Source organism: Pinus tabuliformis, chromosome 9 (assembly GCF_031772625.1).
Source record: "Pinus tabuliformis cultivar Carrire ecotype Pingquan chromosome 9, CPIR1, whole genome shotgun sequence".
Classification (NCBI taxonomy): domain Eukaryota; kingdom Viridiplantae; phylum Streptophyta; class Pinopsida; order Pinales; family Pinaceae; genus Pinus; species Pinus tabuliformis.
The window spans coordinates 334010921-334020423 of NC_142307.1; the positions used below are offsets into that span (position 1 = coordinate 334010921).

The window sequence follows — 9503 nt, forward strand, 5'->3', positions numbered from 1 at the left end:
TCTCAATCATTATTAACTAAAATAATTTATAATTAAATATACTAAAATTATTATAACAATTAACTTAACTATATAATTAAAGAATATAATATAATAATCAACATTAATCAACACATATCAATTATTAATAGTAACCATTATTTTATATATTGTAATCCAATTCCTTATCCTACTTTTGATGAGAGAGATATTTTTTTGGAAATTCTGAGTAAATTTGTAAAAAATAGGGTGCCATGCAATTTTAAATCCCAAGAAATGTAAAACCTTTAGGTACACAAAACTGTATAATAATGAAAAGGTAGTAGTGGATTAAGGGTTTAATGAGCGATTTTTCTTTCACCGTGAAGAGGGAATATCTTCCGGGCAAAATAAATTTAAAAACTCAGCCGCGTTGTGATTGACCAATTGCATGTAAAACAGAGTGAAATAAATGTCCGCCGGCCTGAGAGGGTTGGTATTTATGGTGACGTGTATTCCTTGAACGTTAGCCTCACAACAATTATTAGTGTGTTAGTGGCGTGGGAGTTTGAGATTATTTTTTCTTCCTTCCACCCTGTAACAGAGGAGAGTAAGGAGAATCTGTAAGTATTGCGCGTTGGAGATCTGTAAGTTCCTTGCTTTCCATTTCCATGATTTTAGGATACTCAATAGGATTCTATGATGCTCACTAGGATTCTGTGATGATAGCTTGTGAATACGATAGGATTCTTTGATAGTTGGTTTTATGATCCATGCTTTGAATATGGGTTTAAGGTTTTAGGATTTTGGGATTGCTTTTCACTTGGCTTCCTGTCTATGCATGCAGTTGCCTAGGTGTTGGGGTTTAGTGACTGCCTTACAGGGATTCTGATATGCTTGTGCTATTATTCAGCATTCTTTGGTTTTATTATCCATGATTTTAGGATGGGTTCTGTAGGGCTTTAGGTTTTCCGGATTGATTTTCACATGGGTTTTAGATTGTGCATGTTATGTTTCCCGGTGTAGGTGTCTGTCCATGTTATGTGAGGTTGGGTCATTGGACATGGATGTTGCGTCATGTTTTTGGCATTGGTCTATAGGGATTCAGGTTTCTGTAGGCATTGTTGGGACTAGATTGCCTTATATGGTGTTATTGTTATTGCATTGCCTTATAAGGTGTTGTTGTCATTGATATTGCATTTGAGATTTTCAGATGTGTCTATACATGCATGTGGATTGGGCTTCCAATTTTTATGGGTTGCATGTTTCCAGGCATGGATTTGTGGGTTTTTAGGTTTTTTCCTTGTGTTTAATAGATGGAATTATGGGTGACTAAACTTGCATGTTCACTTCTTTTCATGTGATTTGAGATATATGTGTGGCTGTATTTAACAATAGGCTATACTTTTTTGGATGTAGGAGATTTATTTGGAGTTGCAAATGGCAAGTGATGGAGTTGTCAGCGTCTATGGCAATGGTGTAATAAGCGATCCGAAGAAATCTTCATATGCAGTCAAGGTTGGTCTGGCCCAAATGCTTAGAGGGGGGGTTATCATGGATGTTGTGAATGCTGAACAGGCTAAAATAGCTGAAGAAGCTGGGGCTGTTGCTGTGATGGCATTGGAGCGAGTGCCTGCTGATATTAGATCTCAGGGAGGAGTGGCTCGGATGAGTGATCCTGGGCTTATCAAGGAAATTAAGCGTGCCGTGACCATCCCCGTGATGGCCAAGGCTAGAATAGGTCATTTTGTTGAAGCCCAAATTCTGGAGGCCATCGGTATTGATTACATTGATGAGAGTGAAGTGCTGACTGTTGCAGATGACATGCACCATATCAACAAACATAATTTCCGTATACCTTTTGTGTGTGGTTGCCGGAACCTTGGTGAGGCACTGAGAAGGATTGCTGAAGGAGCTGCTATGATCAGGACCAAAGGAGAAGCTGGTACTGGTAATGTTATTGAGGCAGTAAGACATGTAAGGTCTGTTTTGGGTGATATACGTAAGCTTCAGAGCTTGGATGATGATGAAGTTTTTACCTTTTCTAAACAAATTGCTGCTCCCTATGAGCTTGTGAGGCAAACCAAGCAGTTGGGAAGGCTTCCTGTTGTGAATTTTGCAGCAGGAGGTGTTGCTACACCTGCCGATGCCGCCTTGATGATGCAGCTAGGTTGTGATGGTGTTTTTGTAGGTTCAGGCGTGTTCAAAAGCGGCGATCCAGCTCGCCGGGCTCGAGCAATTGTACAGGCTGTAACTCACTATAATGACTCCCACGTTCTGGCTGAGGTCAGTTGTGATTTAGGAGAAGCCATGGTGGGAATCAATCTCAATGATGAAAAAGTGGAGCGATATGCAGAGAGATCAGAGTAAAATCATAATCATGGAGAATACTACTTAAAGATGATGTTTAGAGTAGAAGCTTGGTTTCAGCGATATTTATGATGATAATGATAGAAAACTCTATTTCGAATGATGTCTGAAAAATCTGTTTATGATGATAGAGAACTCTATTTCGTATGATGTCTAAAGTAGAAGCTTGGTTTTCGGATGGAATTTGTCATTTGTTATTATGGGCAACAAAATGGTCTTTTTCTAGAAATTGTTGATTGAATTGCAACAAAATTGTAACCAATGATGTGTGTTTTCAAACAATGATGGCTTTTTAGAGTTTATATGTGTCTTCAGATAATGATGGCTTTAAAATTTCATGTTAATAAAATTGGTCAAAAATTCAGCATCGAACCTAGTTGAAGATTGTAAACATCTATCTGCATTGAAATCTAAATCTAAATAATTTGATGAATTGGAATTTTTTTTTTTTTTTAATGTTTTGAATTTTTTATCTAATTCGTGTTAATTTATTTTAGTATTAAATTATTCACATGGTTGGTGTATGGTTCATATTAATTTATTTTAATTTTTAAATTTATAGAATAATTTAATTATTTTGATTGCTTTTATATATATATATATAGATATATATTTTTATGTATATAAGTGTTGCTTAAAATCAATATAGATTTATTTTAACTTTGAATCTACCAAAAATCAAAGTTAAAAGAAACACAAATTCTAGATATGCAAATATTTCTTTAAAATTAAGAGTTAAAATATCTCTATACATTATAATATTCTTAAATTGAATCATTCCAATTAAAATATTAAATATTATTAAATTGGATTCTCAATTATATTTTAATATTATTAATTTAAATCATGTTAGTTAAATACTTAATTTAACATTAACATTAAGTGTCTAATATATACTTTATATTTGTACAAATTGTATGTAAAATTTTTATAAAAATTATCTTATGACAATTATAGAACTTGTATATAATCATGTGTCACATTATGATAGTCTTGAATAAAATTAAAATGTAATATAATCATCAAGAACCATCATGTATCACATTATAATAGTCTTGAAAAAAATTAAAATGTAATATAAGTAAAAACCGTAACAATTTCACAACAATCTATAATAGTTAATGTTACATTTTATCTAAATCCTTAAATATAATTAAAAATATATAATTATAAAAAAAATATAACAATTTAATATAAATCAAATATAATATATAATATAACACAATATTATCATTAAAAAATATCTCCATCAATCAAATTTTAACAAATATCCATCCATCCATCAAATTCATGTATAAGAATTTATCTTTTTCATATTTGTTACCTAATTCATATTAATTTATTTTAAAAATTAAATTTATAAAATAAATTAACTATTTTAAAATTCACCTTATTGTAGGGTTTAGTTTAATCTATTTTAATTTTTTTATTTATAATTATATTTGGTTTACAAATTTATAAATTAATTTAATTTAATTTAATTAATTAATTAATTATTATTTTTAAATTTATTTTAATTTTAAAATGTTATATAATTTATTTTATAAATTTAAAAATTAAAATAGATTAACATAAACCATAATCTTAAAATAACTAATTTATTGTATAAATTTAAAAGTTAAAATCAAGTGAATCTTAAGATGTTCAATGAAATTTCTAAATATATTTTAATAATGAATTATGTAGTAAAGTGAATCTTAAAATATTCAATAAAATTTTAATATATACAATGAATTTTAAAATATTCAATGAAATTTCAAACTATATTTTAATTGATGGATGGATGTTAGATTGTGATATTTTTTAATATTAATTTTGTGTTATATTATTTATTATATTTGATTAAAAAAATGATTGATGGATATTAGATTGTGATATTTTCTAATAATAATTTTGTGTTATATTATTTATTATGTTTATTAAAAAATAAAACTTATTTCAAATTTAGTTATTACAACTTTAGAGATTTGCCAATAATAATATTTTTATATTTATTTTACTTATAAAAAATAAAGTTATTTTTTAAAATTATATTTTAAAAATATTTTTATATTTATTTTACTTATTAAAAATAAAATTATTTTTTTAAATTATATTATAATTTTTAAAATATAAATTCCATCAAATTATTTGTACTATATTAAGACAACATTAAACCCACACTCCAGAGTACAAATATACACTCATACTAAAAAACACAAATATATATATAGTACTTTAAAATACAATGTCATTAGTCAAATAAATATAAAAATATTTTCACCCATTTCACAAAGTACACATGAAATTTATATTTTAAAAATTATAATATACTTTTAAAAACAACTTTATTTTTTAATAAAAATAAGTGTAAAAATAGCATTATTGGCCCTCCCAAACCATCCAATCGAATGGGTGGAACAACTAAATTTGGAATGGGATTTATCTTCTTCTTTTTAACTTTACATAATATCATTAGAGAAATGTAAATGTTTAGATTAATAAATTATCAAATTTAAATTCTGTCATGAATAATTAGTATAACAGTTAAGATAAATAAATTATTATATTTAATTTTTTAATAATTAATATAATATTTTTAATTAATTATTTAATAAATATTTAAAAAATTAAAAAAGTTTAATAGTTTTGAAGGTTAGTTCAATTAATCTAGTTCTCATCACTCAAATATTTCAAAATAATGGAGAAAGTTGTTATATTGTTTTGATTACATTTTTATTTAGGATTTAGTTCCTTATTATTCGGGAATCTATTTGATCTCCCTAACTAAATGTACTCCTATACATTTGTATTGGTTGTCTTTTTTATCATTAATTTGAGACAACATTGTGGTAGCATGTGGGCTCCTCACCTGAGGTTTGGGGAGTTACATTCAATTTGTTTTTTCTTCCTAATTTTAAATTGGTATCACAGCGTTAGGGTTGAATTAACCCCGTGTGGCTGCAACTTGTGGGGTTAGCTCTTGTGGTTGAGACTAACGTGGTGAGACTTTGTGGCTGAGAGAGACTGGTAAGTGTGGAGCGTCATCTGTTAGTGAGGGCAGGTGTGAGTATTTTTGTTAGTGAGGGCAGGTGTGAATATTTCTGTTCGTGAGGGCAGGTGTGAATATTTGTTGGCGGATTCAAAGATCTACCATATTTATGTGTGGACTGACATGATCACATTGCAAAGCTCCATTGTCTGTTTGAGGATCGGTGTGAATATTTCTGTTAGTGAGGGCAGGTGTGAATATTTGTTGGCAGATTCAAAGATCTACCATATTTATGTGTGGACCAACATGATCACATTGCAAAGCTCCATTGTCTGTTTGAGGATCGAGTCACTGTCCTATTGTAGGTGGAGCATAGTGGATTTTTGTGTGGACTAGTGGAGGCAATCTGAGTTGGGATTTGTTAAGCAAAGAAAAGTCATGTTTTATATTAGAGCTGACCTACGCACACTTAGTATTGTATAGTGCGTAGATTTGCCAGATTACACAACTTTTATTAAGAAAAAGTAAGAATATTTGTGCAGGTTCTATTAAGGAAAATTGCCTAGTTTGCACAACTTTTATGAAGGAAAAGAGAGAAGATTTGTGCAACTTTTATTAAGGAAAAGTGTGCATGTACTGACAAATTTATAAGATTTTTCTTCCACTCACTATGTTTGTGGTAAGAGTGCACAAGTCCATTTTTTTTGGAATTTTTAAATTGGTTAAGATTCATTTTATTTGTGTTTGAAGTTGTGGAGCCTTTTTCTAGATTTAATTTGAGCAGAGCATGGAACCCCAGATATATATATATATATATATATATATATATATATATATATATATATCCAAAATATGATTAGGCTATGTATTAACAATTTAATTTGTAGAATATGAATTATAAATAAAATATTTCAATGTCAACTATGTATATACTATATCAAATAAAAGGAATATTCTATATAACACATTTTAGTAGTTTAGCCCTAAGGGTTAGCTCAATTGGTCAAGGCCTTGTTGCTAAAGCACCTTGTGTAGTTAGGCTTAGATTAATTTTCCATATTTTATTTGTTAAAAATGTTTAATATGAATTTTATATGTGTAGTAAGAGAATTTTTATTCCATTAGTAAGCTTTTCAGGGAAATAATTATAGGGTGAGAGTCCTATGGATATATGTTTTCTACTTCAGAATATCCCAATATGATTAGGAGGTGTGCTAATATTTTAATGTGTAGAATGTAAATCTTAAATATTTTATTAGTTAAAAAGGTTTAATATGAACTTTATGTTTAATTTGAATTTTATTTGTGAAGTAAGAGAATTTTTTTTCCATTAGTAAGTGTTTTAGGGAAATAGTTATAGAGAGAGAGTCCTATGGATATATGTTTTCTACTTCCAAATATCCAAATATGATTAGGGGGTGTATTAATATTTTAATGTGTGGAATGTAAATCTTAAATGTTTTATTAGTTAAAAAGGTTTAATATGAATTTTGTATGTGAAGTGAGAGAATTTTTATTCCATTAGTAAGTTTTCTAGGGAAATATTTATAGACAGAGAGTCCTATGGATATATGTTTTCTACTTCAAATATGATTAGGGTGTGTATTAACATTTTAATGTGTAGAATATAAATCATAAATATTTTATTAGTTAAAAAGGTTTAATATGGATTTAATTATATGTGAAGTGAGAGTGTTTATTCCATTAGTAAGCTTTCTAGGGAAATAATTATAGAGAGAGTCTTATGGATATATATTTTCTACTTCCAAATATGATTAGGGCTTAATGTGTAGAATGTAAATTATAAATAATATCTCTCTCAATATATATATGTTAATGTGTTGTTCAAAATCAACATATATCCATCTTAACTTTGAATCTATCAAAAGTCAAGAGACGAGTTTGCATCTTCTCTTAGAGCTTCTTCGAAGCTTAGTAGATCAATTAAAATAGATCTATATTGGTTGTAATATTCTTAAATTGAATCATTTCAACTAAATATTAAATATTAATAAATTGAATTCTCAATTGTATTTTAATATTATTAAATTCAACAATTTTATGTTAAATACTCAATTAACACTATGAGATATTAAGTATATAATATGTACTTTATATTTGTACAAATTGTGTGTAAAAAAATTAGAAATAACATATTATGGCAATTGTAAAACTTGTATGTAATCATGACTAATGGGACATTAACATAAAGTTTTGATGAAAATTAAAATGCAATATAAACATTGAGAACTCTAACAATTCAACATAAATCAATTATGATTAATGTTGCATTTTATGGGAGGTCACAGGATCAATTCTCCTTGACACCCCCACTCTGGCTAATAAGTAGGTGGATTTGCTCAAAGATATTTCCTTAGGAAAAAAATTACACAATATTATCATTAAAAAATATTACAATCTAACAAAACATCCATTAATTAATCAAATTCATATATATATATATATATATATATATATATATATATATATATATATATATATATATGTGGATATCTATCAATTTTTATATTTTTGAAATTTTATTCACCTTGTTACATACTTTAGGTTCATTTATTTCAAAATTTAAACTTATAAATAAATTAACTATCTTAAAATTCACCTTGTTGTATAATTTATGTTCATTTATTTTGAAATTTAAACTTATAAATAAATTAACGATCTTAAAATTCACCTTGTTGCATAATTTATATTCATTTATTTTAAAATTTAAACTTATAAATAAATTAACTATCTTAAAATTCACCATATTGCATGGTTGATGTTAATTTATTTTAATTTCCAAATCTATAAAATAAATTATATTTAATTTTTTATAAAATTCACCTTGTTGTATAATTTATGTTCATTTATTTTGAAATTTAAACTTATAAATAAATTAACGATCTTAAAATTCACCTTGTTGCATAATTTATATTCATTTATTTTAAAATTTAAACTTATAAATAAATTAACTATCTTAAAATTCACCATATTGCATGGTTGATGTTAATTTATTTTAATTTCCAAATCTATAAAATAAATTATATTTAATTTTTTAAATTTATAAACTAATTTAGTTATTGTGATGATTCATAATAATTTTTTTAAATTTTTAAATATTATAAAATTTATTTTAAAAATTTTTAATTTAAAAAAAACATATGAATTTTAATATAGCTAATTTGTTGTATAAACTTAAAAATTAAAATAGATTAACATAAACCATGCAACACGATGAATCTTAAAATAACTAATTTCTATTTGTTATGATGAATCTTAAAAAAATATTTTAAATTTATTTGTTATGATTTTTGATAGTTTAAAAATTAGGTAATAATATTATTTTTATATTTATTTCAATTATAAAAAATAAGGTTATTTTTTAAATTTATTATAATTTTTAAAATCTAAATATCATTAAATTATTTGTAATAAATAATACTAATGTTATACTTATACTCTCTATATATATCATTTTTAACAAAAATAAATATAAAAATATTTTGTTCACAAATAATTTGATATTTATATTTTAAAAATTATAATATAATTAAAAAAAACCACTTTATTTTTTAATAGAAATAAATGTAAAAATAGTTTTATTCGCAAATACCAAACCATCGAATCAAAGTAGTGGAACAACTAAATTTGACCCGTGTTTTTTAATTTTTTTTTAAAATATTTTATTATTATTATTTTTAAATATTATATAATTTATTTTAAAAAATTTAAATTAAAATAAATTGGTGCACTGTTGTTTCTATATTCTATGATGTTCATAGAAGTGGTATGGAGATCACCAACCAGCAGAGTCCACCTAGAGGTGGAGAAGTACCTTCAGAGAAGAGGGGTGAAGATAGTGAAGTGCCAAAGAGATATACTCGACAGATTCACCTACCTGAAAGATATAAGGACTATCCTCTGATGAGTAGTGTTTTGAATGTCATAGAACCCACGATTTTTAAGGAAGATAATGAATATGAAGAGTGTAGAAAAAAAATGAAGGAAGAATATGATTCTATAATTAAAAACAAAACCTGAGAATTGACTAAATTGTTTAAAGATAAAGAGCCAATAGGATTTAAATGGTTGTACAAACCCAAATTTAAAGCAGATGACACTATAGAGAAACATAAAGCTAGATTGGTGGAAAAAGGGTAGTCATAAAAGGAGGGCATTGTTTATGCAAAAACATTTGCACCTG

General features: G+C 26.5%; 1 pseudogene across 1 annotated transcript; it reads left to right on the plus strand.

Moving 5' to 3' along the window:
- The first annotated feature begins 524 nt into the window (after positions 1 to 524).
- LOC149148571 (putative pyridoxal 5'-phosphate synthase subunit PDX1 pseudogene) lies at positions 525 to 2380 on the plus strand (annotated as a pseudogene). Its single transcript, XR_016262584.1, has 2 exons — positions 525 to 605; positions 1378 to 2380. The product of XR_016262584.1 is annotated as a putative pyridoxal 5'-phosphate synthase subunit PDX1 pseudogene (transcript).
- Positions 2381 to 9503: the final 7123 nt, after the last annotated feature.